Source organism: Pinus tabuliformis, chromosome 1_1, assembly GCF_031772625.1.
Source record: "Pinus tabuliformis cultivar Carrire ecotype Pingquan chromosome 1_1, CPIR1, whole genome shotgun sequence".
Taxonomy (NCBI): domain Eukaryota; kingdom Viridiplantae; phylum Streptophyta; class Pinopsida; order Pinales; family Pinaceae; genus Pinus; species Pinus tabuliformis.
The window spans coordinates 995477028-995496974 of NC_142297.1; the positions used below are offsets into that span (position 1 = coordinate 995477028).

The 19947-nt window shown below is 36.9% G+C and overlaps 1 long non-coding RNA gene across 1 annotated transcript; it reads left to right on the forward strand.

The window, feature by feature from the left end:
- Positions 1-610, forward strand: LOC149217927 (uncharacterized). The gene is made up of 2 exons (XR_016250701.1): positions 1-137; positions 242-610. It is a non-coding gene; the product is annotated as an uncharacterized LOC149217927 (long non-coding RNA).
- The last annotated feature ends 19337 nt before the right edge of the window (positions 611-19947 follow it).

Consider the following 19947-nt stretch of genomic DNA (forward strand, 5'->3'; position numbering starts at 1 on the left):
GTTTGGGGTTACCCTACTTCTTTTTTGTTGTTTTATTCATTTTTTATTGTTTACGTATTGACCTCTCATCGAACCTGGTTTGGCCAGACTACTGGGTGCAGAGTAGAAGGCTTCTGCTTTTTGGAGATTGCTCAAAGGTAAATGGAATCTGTCCATCTTTTATTTTGAACCGAATTTAATTGGATTTTCTTTGTTTTTTTTGTAGATTGACTTCATACCGGGTATATATTTGTATGTACAGTTTCTGAGAATAAAATCTTGGGATTTTGCCTCATCATACTATGTAGCAAGTTGCAAGATTAGCTCTGAATATGGAGAAGTTGACAAGCGCCAGAAATGGCCTGTTTTCAGTCTTATGCTTTATGCTCTGCTTCCGGCATTTAGAGGAAATGTGATCTACTTAGCTCTGTTTATTACTGTAGAAATTTGAACGGATGATTGATGTGCTCTACTATGGCAAGGATTTTGATTTTGTTTTGGTCTATGAGTGAGTTAAAAAAAAAGTGGACTAGCAGAGTAACAGAAAAGTGCATAGCCGTCCCAATCCAGTAGTTTGCTACACCGCTGAGAGCGAGTAATAACAATAAATATCAGACAAATACATAGTCAAGATTGTCCATGAATGTCAGCTAAACAAACACTGACAGCTAAAACAAGAGCTGTAAACAAAGCCAAAAGAGATAAAATACATATATGTCGATCGATGTGTAAACAGTCGCAATTTGCATTTGGTGCAGGGATTGCATCCTGAAAGGACTGAAACTATTCATATGATTGGTGGCTAATCTGTTCAATTATAGCTCAAATATTACAGGGGCTATATATACAGGCTGCGTGGCTCATTGATTTGTAAGGAAGGGTATTGAAAGTGGTGGAAGAGATACAGAGAGTCTGATCTTCACAGAAAGAGATATTTTCACAGGTCTGCACTGTAAATTAAATACGAGTAAGTGCTTCAAACCTTGAAAGTTTTATGTATGTTAGGTTTCTTGTGGGCTTCAAATCTTTTAGTGGATCTTAAAGATTTAATTTCCCAATGGTTGGGTGCCCAAACGCTTTGTATTGAAGAATTATGAAGATATCCAGAGTTTGAATTAGTTTGGGCTGTGGAGAGGGTTGTTGGGCTTATCGGCATTTGGGCAATTCGAGGGCCGGCAGAGTTGTCTGTTATAAAGTGTATGTGAGAATATCTGGGCAGTTTCCACTGGTTCTGCATATGCCTGTTGTGGGTATTTTTGATATCTTAGTTTCTGTAGAGGGTATTTTTTGGTTTGGGGATTTGTATATTCCTGCATATTTTAGGGGTAACTTCATTGAGAGGCGTAATGAAGTGGGTAATTTGAATATAAAGGCCTTGTGGATGTATCTTTAGTTGGGTTGTCTAGAAATCTGAACCCAAAGATCTTTCAAGGCTTCGGGTTATTCTGGCAGGGAAATGTAAAGTATTGGGTGGTCTATTGATAGGATTAACATTTCTAGGCCTCGAAAGTGGTTCGATTTCTTGGTCCCCTCAATTTTACTTGAAGATCTTTGAAGTTTTTTATTGTTGTCTGTTTTGGTGGAGCAATAACAGAGATTGACAGATCCATCTATTTCAGTGTTTTTCTGAGACAATTTTTACATAAAATTTAGAGATTTGATGTTTCAGTTCTTAACCTCATCAATTTATGCCATTGGGTATAGAGGGATGCCATTTTTTTCTGTTCATCCCCTTTGCCGACTTTAGATTGTTTTGTCGTTTATTTTTTTAGATTAAGGGGTTTTGTTTGGAGAAAAGAGTAGAGTTTTAGCTGGAATAAGGGTAGTTTACTTTGCTTTGTTAGGGGGCTATTGTGTAGAACCATGGGAACTGCCATCTTACCTGCCCAGGATTATTTGGCCTCTTATAAAGCAAACAAGAATAGGCATTCAACTGGGAAGGCTTATCATCGTGTCAATTCTCTACGATCAGAGAACAACACTGTACACAGCCATAGAATTTCAGGGAGCAGCCCTGATATTGATAGAATGAAAACAGATCCCAAGTGGTTGCAAAATTATGTGTCTTCCAATGCGGTTAATTCTGGAAAGTGTTGCAGGTTATGGCCTTCTCCGAGTTACCGAGCCGGTGTAGACTCGGAGAATATTTCTTTTCTGAAGCGGCCGCATAGCACAACTCCAAAGTTCGATGTAGATGGAGCTTTGCTTGGAGATTCTCTTTCTATTTTCTATGGTCAACGCCCATTTTATTCTTATTCTTCTACAAATTCATCAGGCCAGAGGTTTGGCTATTCTCTGCAACAGTCAGTTTCAACAAGGCAGTATTTTCATGATCCAAAGCTTACAATGGGAAATATTGTTCATACTGAAGCAAAAGGGAGGAGAGGTGGCCAACAGAACAAGAACCTTGTCACGGAGAAGATCACAATATTGAAACGTGGGGAAACAATAAAGAATGATGTGGGGAAGGATCCCGACAAAAAGAGCTAGGCCAGACAAAAAACTGGTCATTCAAGCGACAGAGTTATTGTAAATAATGTAGAATACAGGTTGTCTAGCCTGAAGCGAAACAAATCCGGCTGGGCATCTAAAACAATTGCAAAGGTCTGTGGCGATGAGAGCAAAACAAATCAAGCCGCCAGGTGAACAGGTTGTGAGGATGTCAACCTCACTGAATTGGTAGATGATTTAATAATATCAACAGATCCTCTAGGGCCAGACCCAAGTGTTCTTCCAAAGGAAGGATCCGGAATCTTGCAGTCTGTCTCTTCAGGGGTGAAAGCATCCGAGGCGATAGGGAATGAGTCGCCAAAGATGTTGAAAGAGTTCCAATATGTATCTTCTTTTGATGGTGTGGATGACACAAAAGTTGGAAATCCCTCTAGCAGTGACTTTGCTTCTCCTGTTTTTGAGTTGGAGAAATGGGCTGGTCCTGCATATTCCAACAGTCCACCTCCAAGTAGCTTACCATTTCCCAAGTTCTATATGCAGCAGATGAGATCTATCGCAATGGATCTTATTGATGCCAATCATTGTTCCAAGAGCGTTGAATACATGGAATCTTCTCCAGTGTCACCTTCTGAAGAGAAGGTACATTCAGCTTTACCCGTTGCTCCAGAGAAATTCCAGTCCACCTTTGCTGCTGTTTGATCTTGTTCTAATTCTCTTCAGTTTGGAGTTGATACCTCTGCAACAAAAGATCTGAGACGCTTGTTGGGTCTGGACTAACTAACTACTCTGATAATATGGTATACTAGGTGTATGTTCATACAGAAGCATTTTGATGGTATTTATTTCTTTTCATGTTGGAGGGTATAGTAGGATATTTATGCTGCGGGAAAGTTGCACAATGACTTAAACCTTCCATTTTTTTAACGGGAGAGTTTGGCCCAATCAGGATCAAATTGGGATATAAGGACTTGTGTATCCTGCTACTGTAATATAAGATGTAGTGTAGTTTGTAGTTTGTATATAGTTAAGCTAAATAAGTCTGGTCGACCGACCATGGTACAGTAGTGTATGGAAGGATTTAGATGTTTTCGGAGAATTTCTTTACAGTATAGTTGTTTGCTTGATGATGGGTATGTAATAGACAGAGCATGAAGAATGGGATTTTACTTGAAGCATTCTTCCCAGACAGGTAGAGCATGGGGAATGCCTTGGATGGCTTTTAAAAAAAGTTGTGCAGATTGGCTGGTCTATTTTGTTACATGGATGCAGATGTCACTGCTTTCCAGAGTATGTGGCTGAAGGCGGATTATGCTGGACATGATATGCTCTGTGGATGCTGTAACTGGGTTGATAAAATTACTCAACAATGAGTTGCAAAGAGTCGCAAAGTTGCAATGAGTCTCTGGCAGTCTTATGTTCTTTTGATGTTGTAACTGGGTTTAATAAAATTACTCAACAATAAGTTGCAAAGTTGTAATGAGTCGCAAAGTTGCAATGAACAATAGTTGGGGCATTATGCTTTATGAAATCTGCTTAATTGACTAGCAAAAGTGAACAAAATGACCAGGGAAACTCAAAATATTGAAGGAAGATTGTCTATAGGTCTTTCTGGAGTATTTTCAAAAAATGCAGCGGGAATATTGCTTCTGGTAGATTTGCAACCTAGACCCAGAGAACATAAGAAATGAAACATCCATAATGTATTCTACCTTGCTTGTTCGCGATCAAGTTTTGTGGATGAATCATGGAGATTTGCACAACTCAACAGCACTGAACGGCTTTACTGGCTTTTCTGTATGAATGTAGTTTTAAGCTAGTGAATAGCCTATATTTTGTGGTTTGATAAGTAAACCGAATTTCTTGAGCATTGTGATCCTTTTTTTAGGGGTAAAATAATTTTGCTGGATTAAATTTGCCAGTTCATGAATTTATTGTTAGGCACTTCCACCGCTTATCGTAGTTGCACTGTTTGGTGTGATAAACTGGTTTGTTGCCAGATTTTATGTTACTAACAGTGGATTTTATGTTACTACTGTGTATTTTGCAAATGAACTTAGCTTTTTTATACAGCATAAAAATGTATCATTCAAGCTGAAATTAGAAGCAGTGAAGGGGCGAATATTACTTGTGTACCAGCTGTCTTTAATTTCTGCCTGAGAATATTTGGATTTGTTATTTGGCATGCAATGATTCTGGATGTTTCTGGATTTCAATATGAGATGTTGAAATGATTAGGTTGGATGTCAATATGAGATGTTGAAATGATTAGGTTTGGTTTGAGTTCGAAGTTTTTATGAGGCTGACCCGATTCAGGTTTGTCTATATACATAGAATTATGAGATGTTGAAATGATGAGGTTCAGTTTGAGTTCGAAGTTTTCAGGTTTGTCTATATACATACAATTATGAGATGTTGAAATGATGAGGTTTGTTTTGAGTTCTAAGTTTTTGATGATTTTGATGAGGCTTGTCTATATACATAGAATTATGAGATGTTGAAATGATTAGGTTCGGTTTGAGTTCGAAGTTTTTGATGAGGCTGACCCGATTCTGGTTGGTCTATATACATACATTAACTGTAAAATGAAATAATGAAATTCAGGTTTGTCTATATACATTGAATTATAAGATGTTGAAATGATTAGGTTCAGTGTGCCATTGGGTATTAAGCATGGTAGTGCAGAAGATAAGTTGATGGTTTACAGAAGTCGAGTATTTCTATTATGTGTCTTCTTTGGACATAATTTTAATGGGCTTCCTTCCTCGGATTTCTAGCGGTTATGGCACCAAAATCCCATTGGTGGGAAATGGGATTTCTTACTACACACTGCTTGCAATTTTCATCGAATGAAGTAGCTACCTTCTGGGTGGGTCGATGCTAGCCTCATATGCTGAAAATTGTTAAGATGTTGAAATGATTAGGTTTGGTTTGAGTTCGAAGTTTATGATTTTGATGAGGCTGACCCGATTCTGGTTGGTCTATTTACATACATTAACTGTAAATGAAATAATGAAATATAGCATATAAAATTAAGAAATCAACATCATAAATATAAAAAATGTTATTAAGGAATTTTTTTTATGGTTTGTTGAATTTCAAATGTAAAGGTTGAAGTTTAGCGAAGCTTCTTACATAGTTGATAGGTTGATGTCTCTCTTCTTATACATTTCTGCATTCTCTTGTTTATGATATATTAATGTTGACATGTTCATATGATAATTTTCGGTGCAAGGGCATGGGATATGACTGTTTCTCAGCTTCGGGTTCGGAAGGAAATCAAATAGTGTTTGTTCATTGTTATCGTGGTGAAGATATTTGTAAATTCTCATTTTTGCCTCGGCCAAAAAAAAAAAAAAAAGAGTCTATACGTAGAAATGGAATGTGAGAAATCAGCAACAGTGAAATGGATAAAACAATTCAGAGCTCTTTGATGGGTTATTTTTTCTGGGAAAAACATGGGTTCCCTCCCCTAAAATATCAGGGGTTCAGAAAATATCAGGGGTTCAGAAAATATCAGGGGTTCAATTTAAAGGCGAAAAAAACTTTCATATTAATTTGGTGGCTAACTTAGCTGAGGCCTCATAACTATTAGATTATTAGATTATTGTTGTTTGTTTTAATACTTTCTTCCAAATTTCACTCTGCCCTAGATTTCAAACCTATGACGGGGTGATCTACTAGCCAAAATTTCATGGCCTCGTGTTTTCTGCTAACCATATTTGAAATTGGATTAGATGGTTTCCTTGTAGAATGAACAAGCAGGACAAAACGCCAACTTTCACAATTCTACAGGACTTTATTCTTTGCGACACTTTACATTCAAATATTTAGACAATATAGTCAGGTCCTTGTTCTGGAGATAGTAAAGTGGCTATGCCTGGTTTTATAACTGCATCTTTAAGTTCGGGGTTGTTATGATGAGCCAAATCGTCATCTGCATTTGGCTAGAATTTTAATTTTCTTTGTGGGTTCTTTGGTAAAGACAATATAGTCAGGTCCTTGTTCTGGAGATAGTTAAGTGGGTATGCCTGGGTTAATAACTGCATCTTTTAGTTCATGGATGTTATGAGCCTCATATATATGGAGATTACTCATGCTAATAATTTTAGGTAGGTGAGCCTAGTTGAGGCACCCTGACTAGGGCTGATAAGTCAGCATGATGACTTGTCTTATCTATGGCATGGGAACTAATAATTCTATGCACTGTTTTGGCTATTGAACATACTACTTATGTATATATACATGTGTGTTATGATGAGATATTGTTTGTAATATTGTCTGTCGAACTAATTAGAATGCATGGAATGAATGATGTTGATATGGTTGCTTATGTGATTATCAATGAAATGTGGTCTCAATAGTTGGATACTATGGTTGGGACATATGATAATAAATGACTGTTGATGCTCTTGAGCAAGTGTGAACTGTGTAAGATTGGCCAGACTTGCAGGAATCACCACTGCCCACCTAAATTGTCCATGTCATCATTAATGTGGAAAATTGGATTATTATGTATTAGTTGAAGAAGAAAAACAAACAACAGATTCCATGTATTTTAACCAATTAATGATGCAAACTATAAGAGCTAACCAAAACTATAGATAGCATAAAGAACAACCAACTATAGGTGGTTCATTGATTATGAATTTGATAGCATCCAATTTCTGAGAGAATGTCTTCAGTTTTTCTAACATAATATGTTTACTGTAAGAATACTACCTAAAAGTAACGGGCATGAGAATTCCCATATTAAGGATCATTGAATCTCTAGTAGCAGAAAAAAAATTATTGTCCTTGGCCTAGTCCTAGTTTAATCTCTGGCCCTAGTTATTTTGATATCAACAAAATAGGAATTTGAGGAATTAAAGCAATGGTAGGTAGGAGAGGCTTACACTGGTCGGTGTTGATTCATTATTTGAGACAAGACTTGTGAAATTGTGCATAGACAATTGACTTGTTTGTCCTGATTTTGGTGATGAATTTTGCAGGGTACCGGTGCCTTGTGAAAACATACCTGAAAAGAAACCAGGGAAGCAAACATACGCTTCTCCCACTAATCCAATCCATCAAGCTGACATAACATAAGTAAAAATAGGTCTTGCAAAATTTCAATCCTTATAGAAAAATTTACCTAAATATTTCGGTAGGATTGCCAAATCCTATTTCAAGCTATGACACAATTGACTAGAGAATAAGATTTGGTGAACATGCTCTTCTTGGAGGCCTTGGAGGTTTTTTCCAACTGGATTTCAGGTTACTGTTTACATTCCCATCATTTTCCTTCTCCGAACATCCAGAAAGGGTATCCATGCCTCTTGCAAGACCCATATCTTCAGACTGGTTTGTAACCGCAGTAACAGTGGACTCCTTCACTGTATTGTGATGAGATGAAGAAAACAACTTAGCATTTGTCTCCTGGACAACCCCACATTGAAGTATATTCTTCCTTGCCTTGTCATCTTCTGATGCATTAACTATTAATGTTAAGCTTAACCTATACCTTATTTTTCCAAAAAACGTTTTGATCAATGCTAGGAATGGTGGAGCCTCTGCTTCAGTGACTGTAATATGACTTTCTAAATCATACTAAATTGCCCTTCCTGATTTTAAGACAAGCCCATCTATATCTAAATACACAATGAGTATATTAGCATTCTTTTGAACAGTAGCACTCAAACTCAAGGGCATAATGCACGCTTGTTTTAATTGCATGCAGCTCCCCAGCCCATCCATTTGCATCACAGTAGTGAGCCTAAAGGGTACCCAAAACTTCTTAAACTAAAGGAAAACTGCCATTCCTATCAACTGACAACAACATAATCTCCAAATTCAGCAAAGGGGCATGAAACTTCCCACTAGATGACAATCTTGAATGAAACTCAATGCCCAAAAGAACATGCAAAACTCATGTGGGGACCTAAATTCCCTACTGCAGGTTGGTACCCAAATGTCAAATTGTTCTTGAGAATTAGCCTGAGATAGCCATTCTCATTACACTTTCTTTAATTAATAGGCTTTGCTGAAACCATTCCTGTACCTACTCAGCAATTTTGAGCTTGATTAGCACAATAACTTCAACAAGATTTGAATGCTGAAAACCAACATCTGATAACTATACACAATTCAAGGGTTCCCTAAGCTTGGCTAGTGGAATGGAACAAATTTCTGCAACGTGGATAGTGTTCTGGCTTTCCTAATATATAACAATCGCTAAGCATAATCATCTGACGTTTTGCAGTGTTTAAGCATGCTTTTTTGACTTATTTCCAGGAATTTTTCTATGACAAATCTGTCCCATCACTAACTCTGGCCTCTGGACTCTAGAGTTTTGGTGTTTGGAATTGATTTATAGTATTCATGCCCATGTTTGTGTTTGTCCGTTCCATAACTCGCTCAGCTTGGCAGGCCCACATGTTCTGTATGCCAAAAAAAAATATGTTTGGCATTAATGTTGTGAGATCGATGGCTCATCCGGTGTCAATTATATTAATTAAAAGAGTAGTCCAACGAGGTAGAAATTTCAATTCTTTCTTTCAGGTGGTTTGGAAGCACATGAGGATATGTTCATGGTGTCAGGGTATATTAGTTGTTGCCACTATCCACATTTTTTACAAATCCTTGTACTATTTTGTATATAAATATCCCTACATTGACTGCTAAGCAGAGCACTGCTCATTGAATTTTTTGTTCAAGCTTTTGTCTGGATTATTCAAAGTGTCAAAATTAACTTCACAAGCTGATTGATTTTTACTACAAAGGAAATCTGAGTTTCATCATTTCTTCATATTTATTTTTGCAGCTAATGTGGAGGAAAAATATTGACTTTCTGGCAAATGTTGGACACAGACATCACTTCTAATGGAATCTACAATGCCAAAAAGTTCATGACCATTTTCACATGTTCTCACACTAATAGGCAGTCCGGAAAATCTCCAGCCACCATTGTTGTCACCTTGATCTCATCCTCTACAAATTAAGAATCTAGTGTATGGTATAGATTGGTAATTTGTCATTTCCAAATTAAGCCCTATTTGGTCGGTACTTATAGTTTGTTAAGCAGTCATGGTTTTATAATTATGATGGCGTTCAAAGTGGTGAAGTCTCTTGCAAGTTTTCTGTTGCTGTTGAATTTCTACATGTTTCTTGTTGTGGGTGCTATTGCTAGATGGGCTCTCAATGACACCCTTTACCACACATACTGGTACTTACTAATTTCTTAGTAAATATACATATTGTTTTTCTGGTACTGCTTTGATAGCTGCGATTGTAAGGGTTGCTTCATGCCTTTCATGACTCCATCATTTCCGGATTTTGCGTGCCCTTGGCTTCCAGTGCTAAACGACGGATCCAAATGCACTTGGTATGGATTAAGATGTGTTAGAATCAAAATAAATTTTTTGTGGTACCCTTTACGAGATGGGTTGAGATTTCGATCCTGGGACAGTTTCATCATCTACCCAGGATTTTTAATAGGTACATCGCGCATTTTATAGAAAATTGACACTTACAGAACTCATTGTGTATGTGTGTATGCACTTCATATATATATAAAGAGAGAGACTGAATGCCCAATTAAATTAATTTATAAAAAAACTAGGTAGGTGCTCTAAAATTGAAATCTTTGCCAGTCGTTTAGTTTGCTTCTTTTTTATTCACTATGTTAGTTGATTTCTCTTGATTCCCTCGATGCAACAAGTATTTTGATGCTTTTGAATTCCGTTAGCCCAACAAACACTACCAAGTGTATTGTTCTGGACATGATGAACCTAACCTAGATCGATTGATCCAAACGGACAAGAGTTTCACCAGCAGAGTGAAAGAGCTTCGGCGGAAATCACATGAGGAAAGACCTTTGTCTACGCGTTTCGAACCAACCACTGTGGTTCATCGTCCTGACGATGAACCACAGTGGTTGGTTCGAAACGCGTCGACAAAGGTCTTTCCTCATGTGATTTCTGCCGAAGTTCTGCTTTCAACAACTATTATGGATCACAGAAGCCTCAATTCAATAAGAGTGAAAGAGATCATACACCAAGTAGTTGTTCAAGTTCCCACTTAGGAGTAGCTATAGATATAGACAAATCATGTAGTCTACATTTTCTGAATTCACGAAGAGCTGAACAACCCTTCTATTTTTGTTGGTTTTCTAGCATTTAGTTTCAAGGGTAAATTTTTGTTTCTGTGTCGGGTGTTATTGCTATCTTTCTTGCACTGTATTTTTGGTTTGACACACAATAGCATTGAGATATTAAAGCACGTATCAATTTTCTTGAATTCACAGTTTACTTAGTTCTGCATTTTAATGGTGTGCTAATCAATTTCATTTCTTGTGATCCTTCATTTTTGCAAATCAGTAAATATTTTGGGAAATCTCGATAGTAATTCATTGGTATTAATTCGCTTCCTTTGCAAATTTGATGCCATAGGTCATAAGGACATGCTATTGTTTTACCCTCAACTTACTCCTTGTAAAGTTGCATTTCATCCTTCTTCAATTAAAATTGTGCAAGGTTGTTACAAAAGTCTACATGAGCACACATTGCCGCTCTTATTTTTTTAACTGGGAAGAGTATTTGTATTATATAATTCAGTGTCTGGCTCACTGCAATTACATTAGGCAATTTCATAGATGTCTCTTCAAAATTTTTAGTGTCCCTCTCCTCATAAAAAATATTTCATACCTTACCTGAAGAGGGTGATTATGGCTTACAAAAACAATGAATTTGTTTGTAAAGACTTTACAGAATTGCCCCGACAATTTATTATATTTTGTTTACTATTTTTTATCTTCAATGATCTTCTATATCTCACTATTCTTTTCGAATTTATACCTTACGGTGTTTTCTTTGCAACATTTGGTGCAAATGCTAGTTGATAAACTTCCAATCAAATCCGAAGTGATTAAGGTTTTAGGCAAGGATATGGATGGGAGATGGCTCTTAACCTTACCGTTTATTATTTATGTCAGACCCCTCTAAAAATCTTTCAAGTTGCTTAAGAGTGTATGGCGCCCTTTGCAAACCTCGGTTGGCTCACAGCTGTACTCATGGCTAGGCCACACGTTAAGCTTAGGGGTAATGAGAATTGATGAGACAGGGACAGCAAGGATGGGGTCATTCTCATCGTCGATCTGTTGTTGATCCGACGGTGCCGAAAACTCAGGGTTTTACCTAACCAATTCATGCACCCTCTGGCTGATGTTTGATCATTTCCGGCGATTTGGGTTTGGGTTTCTTGCTACTCCACAACGTTTTGCCTCTGCGAAGGCTGAGGAGGTTCAAACTCTTGTCCCCATGATCTCTGGAGTCCTTCTCCTCACAACTGATACCGGTAAGAATTTCCTTTAGCTTGTCTATCAGTTCCAGTATTAAACTTTTCCCAATATGGTCTGGGAAACATTGTTTGACTGAACTTGGTTGTCCTATGTAAGTGCTTGGCTTTCGTGCTCAGAGAAGACTTGACTGCTCGGCTCTAAGGAAGGTCAGTCTGGTTAAGGTTGTTGATAACCCAGGTGAATAACGAAATCAAACTAGCGAGTGACTGATTCCTTTGATTGTATCATGATATGTTAATCTGAAAGACTGAGACAGGGTAACACAGTTTTTATTGACAGGATGGTGACTATGGTTTCAAGATCGCTCTTCATCCACAAGTACGTGCTTAACATTCATTTTTATTGTTAATATTTAGGGTTTAATGCCATAGTCTCTGAACAAAGGTTGTGCTTATTGTAGGTATGCTACCTGCCCTTTGGTTCATTTGGAACAACACTGGAAAAGGTCGTGCCCTCACCAGATACTTCTTCGTCATACACAGGTTGGATATTCTCCTATCATGAAAATGCATCTAGATTTTTCTGAGGTTGGGGTAGGGATTCGACTACTATTCTCCGGTCCATGGCTCACTGAGACTAGCTTTAATGGTCAATATGAAAGACTGTCAAGGGTTTTCTACATTAGCACATTTCAGTTCTTAAATGTTTTGGGTTTGAATTAAAGTTGTTAGTTCGAATAGCTAGGACCGAAAAGAATTTCTTTTATGTTTTATTTATAACTTCCCTATGTGGCGAGGATGTTGTATTTTTCTCGAACTATTCAATTGTTAACATATATTGTGTATTTCTTCTGTTTCTTTTAATGAATTTTCTAGATCCTTTTTCATAACTTGCAACTTACATTATCGAACGAGGGTTTGCAATGCTACTCTGCTCCTATTTTATGGCATTCATTTTATGAGAAAACATGTTGTCTATCGACTGGAAGTCGTAATGCTTATTGATTATGAGGAATAGGGTCGGAAATTCTGTGAGTTAGAGAGTACATTTTCCAGAATCCTGTAGGAAAACAATAGTGATAGTACAGGTTATAAAGATTAAGGTTTCTGCAATATCTTTGTAGTTTTCATGATAATCATATGAATATAAAAGATACCCTTGACTAGGGTAGCATTCGCATGCGATGCTTGTTATAGTTTATGGTTGTGGCTTATCTGTTTCATCTTAGATTATACTCTGTCTTAGCATTTAAATATTTCCTTACCTATGACAGTCAATAAATCTTACTATAGCATTACTTTCTGAACTGCACAGAAGTTTATTATATCTTACTTAGTTATTTCGTCTGCCTTTACTATTCATGAACATATAGCTTCTTTCCAACTTGCTAATTTGTTTATAAATATATATATATATATATAGATATATATATATATATATATATATATATATATATATATATATATATATATATATATATATATATATATATATATATATATATATATCTATATATAGATTTGCGGTTAGATTATCTCATTTTTACAGTCTTTAATATATCCAAAATAAACTAATAATGGGTCTGATAATTGTTAACTAGTTCACTGCTATCCTTTCTACCTAGAATTTATAAATAAATGAACTTATCAGAGAGCTTAATATTTACTTATCTGTCTGGGAAGATAAGTGTTCTTCAGAAAGGTTTTTGTTTTACTTATCTATCTGAAAGTCTCTCGTCCTAACCACGAGTCTGGGAATTATGTCCAGACTCTCCCCCGAGCACTTTCTGTGTTCCACACTAGATTGTCTAGTTATAGTCAGTACCTTGGGCCTCAGGGTTTCCGCCCAGCCTCAAGTTCTGTAATTTTCTCTTGATTGTTCTTTAGAAAATTATCCCACTGGTTTTTCCTTCTCCCTCCTAGCTCTGGGATTTTCCCCCTTGCTTTTCCCCCTTTCTTCCCCTTTTCAAGTAGAGGGTAACTATTTTTTCTTGGCAACCATTTCTTTTAACTATATTAAACAGTTTCTATTTCATTAAAATCTCATTACCAAAAATTTTGGTTCTAGCCTCAGTCAGTTAATATTCAATCATCAACATGTAATAAAATCTAAATTAACATTTAACATAAATCAACTTAGTAACTTCAGTAATTTTATGTGACTTGGGGGTGTTACATCTCCCCCCCCATATGAGGAACACCGTCCCTGGTGTTCTCTCTATTTTCTGAAAACAAGGCTGGATAAGTCTTCCGCATAAACTCCTCCTCTTCCCAAGTGGCCTCATCTGGGCCAAAGTGCTTCCATTGCACTTTAACCTGGGTGATGGCTCACTTCTGCAAGTTGGTTTCTCTCTGGTCAAGAATACGAAGAGGTTCTGCCAAGAATTCTCCTTCCGGTTCGACCTGAAACAACAAAAATTTCAACTTTCAATTGTCTAAAAAAACAGTATATCCAATCATATAATCATTTAACTATTTACCTGAATGTTTTCCCAGTCAATAATGTGTTGAGGATTATACACATATTTTTTTAGTAAGGACACATGAAACACATTGTGGACCCGAATGTGGCTTCGTAGCACCAGCTTATAAGCCACTAGTCCAACTCGTTCCAAGACTTTGAAGAGTCCACAGTATCAGGGTGCTAATTTAGCACACTGTAAGGAACTTTTTCGGGGTTTCAGCCTTAGATAAATGTGATCCCGTAGTTGAAATTCCATGTATGTTCTCTTTTTATCTCCATACACTTTCTGTCTATCTTGGGCTGCCCAAAGATTTTGTCTAATCTTCTTAACGGTTTCCTCCATCGTCACTAGTATGTTAGGACCCAATGCTAGCTTATTAACCGGATTATTCCAGTCTATGGGCACCTTGTACTTCCTCCAGTATAACACCTCGAAGGGGCTCATACCTAGATATTCGTGATGTCCATTTTTATAATAAAATTCTACTAAATGGAGGTAATCCTCCCACTTGTGTGGCTGGTGCATCACAAACACGCGTAGCCTATCCTCCAATACTTGATTCACTCGTTTGGTCTTTCCATCCGTTTGGGGGTGGTAAGCAGTACGAAATTGGATTTGGGTACCCAATCCTTAAAAGAGAGTCTTCCAAAATTTGGATGTGAATTTCACATCTCTGTCAGAGATCACCACCTTGGGTATTCTGTGTAATCGAAAATTCTTCTTCATAAAAATATTTATGATTTCCGTAGTTTTGTATGTGGATTTCACAGGTATGAAATGAGTTGTTTTACTCAATCTATCTACTACAACCATCATAGAGTCGCTCCACTTCCTTGTGCGGGGTAACCCGGTGATAAAATCCAGCAATATGGTCTCCCATTCCTATTCTGGAATGGGCAATGGTTGTAACAATCCGGTGGCGTGTTGGTGCTTAGCCTTTACTAATTGACACTCCAAGCATTTGGACAAATATTCTGTGACATCCTTCTTCAGTCTGGGCCAAAAGTATCCTTTTTTGATGGCTGAAAACATTTTCTGATAACCTGGGTGGCCGACATAAGGTTTTCTATGAAACTCGTCTAATATCAGCTTTTTAACTAAGTTCTGGTTAAGAATCTAAATTTTGTTCTGAAATGTAGGAAGGTTGTCAGAACATATTTAAAATTTTGATTTTTCCTTATTTAGAAAGTTTTCTTTTGCCTGTTGCCAAAGGAAGGTGTATTCTGGATCTTTATTAGCTGCTTCTTTTATAATGTCAAGAATATTTAAACTTACTTGACTCATTTGAATCTCATAGACACAATGTACCTTTCTGCTTAGGGTGTCGGCCACACGTTTTTCCTTCCCTTTTAGATGTTTCATTTCGAAATCAAATTCACTTAGAAATGTTGTCCATATGGCCTATCGATCATTTAAGCTATACTGATTAAAAAAAATTGTAAGGCGGTTATGATCTGTTAGCAACAATTTTTTTTTCCCAATAGGTAGTGTCACCACATTTTTAGTGCATGCACCACTGCTATTAATTCAAGATCATAAGTGGAGTATTGTTGTTCATAATATTTTAACTTTCAAGACTCATAAGCAATCACCTTTCCTTCTTGTGTTAGTACCCCACCAACACCTTCTTTGCTTGCATCTGTGCAAACTATGAAAGACTTTTCTGGATCTGCTACTTTTAACACCGGTGCAGTAGTGAGTAGATGTTTTAATTTTTCAAAACTTTGCTGACATTCAGTTGTCCATTGGAAGATGCGCCCCTTTTTTTGTAAGGAGGTCATTGGAAAGGCGATTTTTGAAAATCCCTCAATGAATCTACAGTAGTATCCAACAAATCCCAAGAATAACCTGATATCAGCTACATTCTTTGGGGCTATGCATTCCATGATTGTTTTGATCTTTTAAGGGTCTAATGTGATGCCATCTGTTGATATAACCTGACCAAAATATTGAATCTAATCTTTAAAGAAATCACACTTGCTGAATTTGGCATATAACTGATTCTCTCTTAGAGTCTGCAATACTATTTTCATATGTTACTTATGCTCCTCCTGATTCTTAGAGTATATTAAAATATCATCAATGAATATCAATACAAATTTATCCAAGTATGGATGGAAATTACCATGAATTAGTCTCATAAAGGTGGTTGGGGAATTTGTGATGCCAAATGGCAATACTACGAATTCGTAATGTCCATAACGAGTACAGAATGTTGTCTTGTAGATGTCTTCTTCTTTTATTCTTATTTGATGGTAACCAGATCTTAAATCAATTTTCTAGAATACCTTAGCTCCTTGCACTTGATCAAATAGATCATATATACGTGGTAAGGGGTACTTATTCTTGATGGTGAGATTGTTTAATTGTCAATAATCAAGTCATAATCTTAAGGTTCCATCCTTTTTCCGTACAAATAAGACAGGGGCTCCCCATGGGGACACACTAGGATGAATATATTTTTTTTCCAAAACCTCATATAGCTGCATTTTGAGTTCAGTTAGCTCAGGTATGTTCATGCGGTATGGGGCTTTGGATATAGGGGTTGCACACGGAATTAACTCAATGGTGAAATCAATATCACGCTTTGGTGGTAAACCTGGTATAGATTCTGGAAATACATCAATAAATTCTTGAATAACAGGAATATCTTCCAGGGAGGTCATTTTATTTTTAGTATTCGTGAATCCTACTTGAACAACATATATTTGACAACCCTTTCTAATACATTTTCCTAGCTGACTAGCAGTAATGGGACGTAACTTGGTATTGGTCTTAATTCCTTGGAGCTCCTTTCTTTGGCCTGATTCAACAATAAAACTAACAATTTTCTATTTGCGATCTACTAAGGACCAACACCTTTCCAACCAATCCATTCCAATTAAGACGTCATATGAACCCAAAGGAAGTATATTAAGGTTTACATCAATGGACTATCCTGAAATTGTTATGGGGCAACGCTCTGTTTTCGTGGTTACTCTTCTTTTTGTCCCCATAGCTAGTTGTACTAGCCATGGTTTTGAGAACTTACTGCTCTGTAAACATAGCTTTAGCTAGCGACGATGTCAAATAAAATAGAGATGGGTTGCTTAGCATTCATACCTTGACATTTGATCATAGTGGGGTGGAATTCTACTTGGTGATCATCCAAGGTATCATTAATTCTAGGCATACTTCTTTCCAAATCCCAACCGTGGATTCCTCTTGCATATTTTGATAACTGTTCTATTCTTACCTTATGCGGGTAATTCTTGTAATAGTGAGGTTATTCATATCCCCAACATTGTAACGGTGGTTTTGATTGTTGATCATTCACTGATTTAGTAACTGCTTCTAGCTGCATGTTTTCTGAATAAGCCATCTTGGATTGATTTCTAACTAGAAATCTGTTAAGGTACTTTTGTTGTACATTTTTGCCATTAGAAAATATTAAGTGTTTATTTGGCGTCAACATTCTGCCTTTTCTGTTTAGACTCCCTTTTTTTCCTTCATTCTTTTTTTTCATCTGTTGGTAGCAGTTGGAAGGTTTCTGTACAACGTCATCCATTTTCCTGGGGTAGTCAAATTCTAATTTCTCTTTCATAAATTTTGGTAAGTTGCTGGTGAAATGCTAAATGTTTGCATTTTCTTCTTGCATGTAAGGCACATAATGTAGTAGGGATGTGAATCGTGTCACATATTCATCCACGGTCAAGGTGCTCAACCTTAACTCATGAAATTCCTTCGCCTTTTCATCCTAATACTATTCAGGTAGATACTTATCCTTAAAATGTGTTTGGAACTGTTGTCGGGTGACTTGCTCTGCATTGATCTTCCTTAGTGTTTGGATTTCTTCCCACCATAAGGTGGCCTTACCTCTTAATTGATAAAATGCCAACTGTGTCTTTAGTTTTTCTGTGCACTCATAAATCTCGAAGTGTTTTACCATATCAATTAACCATGCCTCTGCTGCCTCTACTGATTCCCTGTCAAAGAGTGATGGCTTGATCTTTTTAAATTTTCCTTGTAACTTAGTTTTATGTCTTTTAGTTTTGTGCTAGTTGGAAATGTTGTCCGAGCGTCCTTCCTTATCCTCCCCATGTTTCTCTGACTTGGCGTTCTCTTCTCCATGTTGAGTCATTGGGGTCTTCTCCCAATCCTCCACACTGGGGTCTGGATGCCATTGATTCTGTCGATTAGACAAACTTCTATGAATTTTCTCTTGCTCTTCTCGGAGTCTTTCATTATCTGTTCTTAAATTTATCATTTCAGCACGTAGTTGCTGAGCAGTCTCGAGTGACACCACATTAGCTTGCCATGACTCTTCATCCAGTTGTATCCAAATATCAGGATTGGCGTTTATATAAGTGGTTCCGGGTGGGTCGGTTGGTCCTGGGCTCTCCTGCATTTTTCCTTATCTCTTTCTCTTGTTGGTGCAAACTCTATGTTCACACATAAGTTTATTAGTAAAAAAAAAATAAACACATTGGTTTTCAGTACTTATTTTATTCCCAAAGAGTCTCAGTGTATGAACCTGAGCTCTGATACCATTTGTAACAAACATTTACATAATATATATATATATATCTATATCTATATATATATATATATATATATATATATATATATATATATATATATATATATATATATATATATATATATATATATATATATATATATATATATATTTCAATACAATGATTCAACCTATGCCATTCATATCAAATTAATTGATAAACTTCCAATCAAATCTGAGGTGATTAAAGTGTTAAGCAAGGATACAGATGGCACATGGCTCTTAACCTTAACATTTATTATTTATGTCAGACCCCTCTACAAATATTTCAAGTTGATTAAGAACGTATGGCGCCCTTCCCAAACCTTAGTTGGCTCACAGCTGTACTCGCGAGCTAGGCCACGCATTAAGCTTAGGCGAAATGAGAATTAATGAGAGAGGGAGATCAAGTATGGGGTCATTCTGATCATCAATCTATTATTGATCCAACGGTATCGAGAACTCAGGGTTTTACCTAACCAATTCATGCACCCTCTGGCCGATGTTTGATCATTTCTAGCAATTTGGGTTTGGGTTTCTTGCTGCTCCACAGAGTTTTACCTCTGCGAAGGCTGAGGAGGTTCGAACTCTTGTCCCCATGAACTCTGGAGTCCTTCTCCTCACAACTAATACCGGTAAGAATTTCCTTTATCTTTTCCATCAGTTCGAGTATTAAACTTTTTCAAGAATGGTCTGAGAAATGTTGTTTGACTGAACTTGGTTGTCCCATGTAAGTGCTTGGCTTTCGCGCTTAGAGAAGACTTAACTACTTAGCTCTCAGGAAGGTCGGTCTCGTTAAGGTTGTTGATAACCCAGGTGAATAACGATATCAGACTAGCGAATGATTGATTCCTTTGATTGTATCATGGTATTTTAATTTGAAAGAATCAGCCAAGGTAACACGGTTTCTATTGACAGGATGGCGACTATGGTTTCAAGATCACTCTTCATCCACATGTACATGCTTGACATTCATTTTTCTTATTTAAGATTTAGGGTTTAATGCCATAGTCTCTAAATAGAGGTTGTGCTTAATACAGGTATGCTACCTGCCCTTTGGTTCATTTGGAACAGCACTGGAAAAGATCGTTCCCTCACTAGATACTTCTTCATCATACACAGGTTGGATATTCTCCTATCATGAAAATGATCCTAGCTTTTTCTTAGGTTGGAGCTGGGATTCGACCGCCATTATCCGGTCAATTGCTCACAAAGACTGGCTTTAAATCAATATGAAAGACT